General features: G+C 45.0%; 1 long non-coding RNA gene across 1 annotated transcript; it reads right to left on the bottom strand.

The window, feature by feature from the left end:
* Nucleotides 1-1,820: 1,820 nt before the first annotated feature.
* Nucleotides 1,821-4,918, bottom strand: LOC140254391 (uncharacterized). The gene is made up of 3 exons (XR_011904187.1): nt 4,795-4,918; nt 3,808-4,067; nt 1,821-2,409 (listed from the first exon to the last, which is right to left on the bottom strand). It is a non-coding gene; the product is annotated as an uncharacterized lncRNA (long non-coding RNA).
* Nucleotides 4,919-5,136: the final 218 nt, after the last annotated feature.

Raw genomic sequence — 5,136 nt, 5'->3', positions numbered from 1 at the left:
TTACAGAAGCAAACAGAAATCCTGAGCGTAGAGCCAGGCCATTAAAAGATGTTCTCTAAGAAATTACAGCAGCCACACTGGAAAGGAAAAGCTACATTTAAATAAAGTTATGGCTATAGCGAACTGAAAAGGAAGAAAAAATGAGGCAATTCACACTGGAAAAAGTACTCATCTTCCCCCTTCCTCTACACAATGTCAGTCTATGGTAGTTTTTCTTTCCATAATTTCCTTATCCAGAGTAATAGTTGCACATTTTGGAGTCCTTTTCTCACTTTGTTTTTCAGCAAGTATTGGCTGCTGTGTGACTGTGCTGCAAGCATAAGTGTGTGCAAGTGGAACATGAGGGGGAAGAGCTCCACACCTCCCTTCTCCAGCAAGTAGGGTAGCTGTGCATTGAAGTGCTCTGATATCACGTTCTGCTGTTGTGGTGGGAATGCTTCCTGCTCCAGGTATAGCTGAATGAGACCCATTGCTCACCAACCCACATGGCATATAGCTAAATCGATCAGCTGCTGCAATAAAAGTCAGGCCCTATCCATGTGCCAATACAGTGGGCTGTTCCTGATTATAAATTCTCTATGCAGAGTGCTGGCTAGCCCATTGAAAAGGTGGAAATCAATGACATTACCACTCACTCATAACCACATTCATTGTGACTGCTTCTCAGAACAGCCCTAATTGTTACACGTCTGTCTCATTGGCCTGCCTCGTAACAATGCCCAAAATGATTCTGGAGACCAAATAAGAAACGGGTGCAAAAGGCCCCCACCAAAACAGCACCCTGTGCCAAAAATTCCTCTCTTACATAAAGAGAGGGGCCAAGAGCATGGCTGAAACTGCTCCTTATTGACTGCAGGATGTGACCTCTGAAAAAAGCACATAGCAAGGTGGGAGTCAGCCTCTGCCCCAGCAATAAGATGCCAGATCACATCCTCATATTATTAACACCAGGAGGGAGGGTCAGGTTGGGTATCAGAGCAATGTCAGCTCCAGAGAGCAGCCAGGTGCTGGCACAGCTGCCCAGGGGTGGGCAGTGCCATCATGGAGATGCTCAGAGCAGCAGGGATGTAGCACTGAGGGGGTGGGCAGTGGGCACAGTGAGGAGGAGGGTGTTCTCAGAGGGCTTTTACCAACCTGAGTGGTTCTGTGATTCTAATAACAAGAGATACAAGTCATCCCCAGGGATGCTGCTTAGTCAGCAAAATCTGTTCAGTGGGCATTTGGGTTGGTTTTTTGGGGGGTTAATTTAAACCTGCATGGGGTTGGATTGAGAAAAATAGATCAAGCTGATTGGAGACTTTGTTTCTCAGTAAGCTAACTGAAAAACTGGTCTGTCTGTTATTTAACTACAAAATGGGCATCCTGTGATCTTTAAATGACAAAGGGGCTGGACTTGAATAGCACAGCCATTTGTGTCATTGGATAGGAAGAGGGGATGATGGCACAGCACAGCAAGCCACCACAGCCCTGCATCCTAGTGAAGCACAGATGAAAGCTTTCCCCCACACTTTGCCACATCTCCCATTAAAATAGGTGCAGGAAACGAGCGTATTTGTCAAATACCTGTTGTGCTGACTCAGCATTCCAGTTATCTGTTGGGCATTGCATTTCACCCTGGTGCAGAGCCTCTTTCGTTTCCCCTCGGCGAATAAATTCCAAATGCTAATTTCTGCTGGGTTGAAGAGAAGATTAAGGCAGTGTAACAGACAGGCATGCCAAAATATTTATTGAATAAGTTGCAAAAGCGAAACAAAAAGGCTGTGTATTTCAAACTGAGCGCTGAGCAGGGCTCCAAGCTGAATTTAAGATCAGCTCCTTTATTCACCCAGAATCCAATTTAGTGCGAGTATATTATATCCAGCATCTGTATGCTGAAATCCACTGCTGAATAAGCTTCTAAAATTCTATTTTCTGCAGTTTTGCTGTATACTTGCACATATGTTTCTTAGTAAATCACAGTAATGACCCTAATTCCGTGAGGAGGACCTCAAGCAAATGCTGCCCCTGGGCTAGTACCCACCCAACCACAAACGCTTTATGAGCTTTAGCACTTGTTGTCTTCTCTATTTCCATCCAGACTGTGTTGTAAATGGAAGGGGAGAACAAGCTGAAAACTGTTAGAGAAGCATTTGAAATGTAACAGCTGCATTAATACCTGCCCTGGGGTCACCGTTGGAGGAAGGCGAGGTTCTTTCAGTTCACACAGACACCGTGGGATTCCTGTTGGGCATCCACAGAGAATTAAAAGCCCCCTTTAAAAAGTCGTGGATGGGGCTGAGTGCCAGTTTGAGCTGCTTGTAGTCACTCGTATTTTCATATGCACACAGCAAAGGCAGATCTTGTTCTGCTTCTGAAAAGCAGTTTCTGTAGCATCCTTTCAGTTCTGCAGGCATTACAGACTTCAGTTTGCTGCACAAAACAAGAGAGATATATATCAGCATCTCCATGTCACCCTTCTGTCACAGTAAATGAATGGCAGTACAACATATGGGCTCATTAGGTAACATCCCACAGGTTAATAGCCATGGACGTGTTGGATTTCATTTCTGCTTGTGTGTTTTCAGCTACTGCAGCAAATCAAGCTCAGGGGAAGGAAACTTCACAAAAGCCTAAATAGATTGAGAGAGCGTCTGCGAAAATGAAGTGCTGAGTTTAACTGTTTCAGTGCATGCTGAGCAGCAAGCAGGAGGACCAGCCTTGGGCAGCTCTCCTTTTCAATACGATCTGCTCAGAGAAGTTAAACTGGAAAATAAATACACTTTAAAGATCTTTCTGAAGAGAGAGCTTGTGGCATTGGGGGAATAAAACACTGTGGGCAACTTCACTCTGATCACAGCTAAAACCCAGCTTGTAACAGCGAGGTGATAAACACATGAGGCTTTAGGAGCCAGAATAAGAACATAAGATGTATTTACCTAATAGTAATGTATAGATGTCCCATTTAAACATTAATGTTGGTGCACTAACAATGCATTGCTCGTTAGAACACATGCAGTCCATTTAATATTATGCCTCTTTGTGTTATTTACACTAACCCCTTGGATCCTGTTCCAATGACATCCACTGCCCATGTTTCTCCACTTAAACCAGAAGAACGTGTCCTGGCACCATTGTGAGAATCTTCTATGCTCTACTCAGTGGATAGACCAGAGGCAGTTACTAACATGTAAAACTCAATGGTCAGAGCCACCAAAGCTTTGTAGGTGGATGCAAGTCTGGCTTTGTAAACTTGGGTTGTGTGTAAAGGGAAGATGTTTCTTCAGTGCTCTGCAACACCAAGGTCTGCTGAAACTGACACGAAGCCTGAACTGCTCCAAGCAGTGTTTGCTCTCAGCCCCTGGAAGTGAGCTTGAAATTTCACATTAGAAGGACATGCCCACCATTTAGAAAGTAAACCTACACAGCTATCTCTGTACCTTTATGGTGAGGGTGACAGAGCACTGGAGCAGGTTCCCCAGAGGGGTGGTAGAGTCTTTTTATATGGATATATTCAAGACCTGGCTGTATGTGACCTATTATGAGGTATCTACTCTAGCAGGGGGTTAGACTTGATGGTCTTTTGAGATCTCATCCAACCCCTGTGGTTCTGTGACTGTGTTTCTGTAATACACAGAAGCAACATCTACGGTATATGCATCTTAAAGTACATAGTAATCCCCCAACCTCCAATAATCTCCCCTAGGTGCAAGTAGTCCACACTACATAGGTCCTACTTTCACCTTCCAAGGCCATTCTATTATCACCAAGTACTAGGTTTTCAGAAGCAGGGAGCAGAACATTATTTTAATTGTCAGTTTGGGGTCCTACCTGACTATCAGTGCACATAATCTGGATCCTTGACAGGGAGGTCCATGTTGCCTGTAGCATCTTTAGGGCTCTGGGTCAGTCATCTCTAGACCTTTCATTCAGGTCCCACAGGATTCATAGAGCTTCTTCATCCACCCCTGCAGGAACTGAGAGTCTGTCTTCAGGGCAGCCTTAAGAATACCATGATAGCATTCAATAGGGCCTGCCCACATTGGCTTATATAGCAAATGGAATGGCCACTCAGTCTTGTGCTGACCAACCTGGGGCAGAGATACGTGGTTAGATGTATGAATTGTCCATTTCCGGCTGACCCACTATGCAATCCAAAGAGTGAGCCCCTGGTACACAATCCAACTATCTGCACAGCTATTTAGTATACTGTCACCAGGTTCCTTGGTTATAATCACCCACACAGCTCATAGTTCGGCCCATTGGACAGCTTACACTCCCAGGGTGGAAGACACTCAACCCCCAACTTCAACCATGTCTGGGTTACAGGGATGGTCTGTCCCCCAGACCCACCAAACACTACCTTATCTCTCCAGCATTTGGTTGGATCACCATAAATAATTGATATTCCTGCACCCACGTCAGCTAGTGCCACAACTCACTGTATGTTCTTATGGGACCAAGAACTAGTCAGTTTAACATAGGGGCCCCCAGGTACAGGGAACTGGCATCCCCTGTCATACAAGTAGCTGAGAACTGCCAATTCCTCTTCCTCAGGTGACTCTGGCATAGTAGCCTGGATCACTTGAGGAGACTTTTCCTTTTTATTGGGAACTAAGAAATTTTCCAGGTTCCATGTTTTTGTTGTTTTATTTCCTCCCATGTAAATAAGTAGCAATGCTGTAATGCTATAATGTGATAGACACTATAGAAAGTACAGCAGTAACAGATTGTGGCACAATCCCAGCCTACAACAAATGAGAACAAGCCCCAGCGCAGCAGACAGAGAGACAAACCAAAGAAAGATAAACTGCTTACCTTTAGAAGGCCTTCAGTAAGCAGAGATCTCAAGCAAGATACCCTCACCTCCACTGCCAACCCTTAAATGAGGTCTGGGAAGGGGAGGATTCTGGCTCCACACTTCTGGTCACACAGCTGCATTGCATTGCATTAGATTGCATGCACCTGAAATCCCTTGAGCTGGCCCTGCCTTCCCACCAGGTGCTCCATCCCTGCTTCAGGCCATGCCTTTCCATTGCTACTACGGGTCTCCATATGGAACATTTCTTTTATTTCCCAGTTCAAAGTAACTTGTTTAGGATTTTTGCTTTTCCTGGTGTCAAAGTGAGTGATGCTCAATAGCCACATTTGGAGAGTGCT

This window comes from Excalfactoria chinensis, chromosome 6, assembly GCF_039878825.1.
Source record: "Excalfactoria chinensis isolate bCotChi1 chromosome 6, bCotChi1.hap2, whole genome shotgun sequence".
Taxonomy (NCBI): Eukaryota; Metazoa; Chordata; class Aves; order Galliformes; family Phasianidae; genus Excalfactoria; species Excalfactoria chinensis.
Note: the sequence above shows the minus strand (reverse complement) of the source record. Positions and strands in the feature narration are given on the sequence as shown.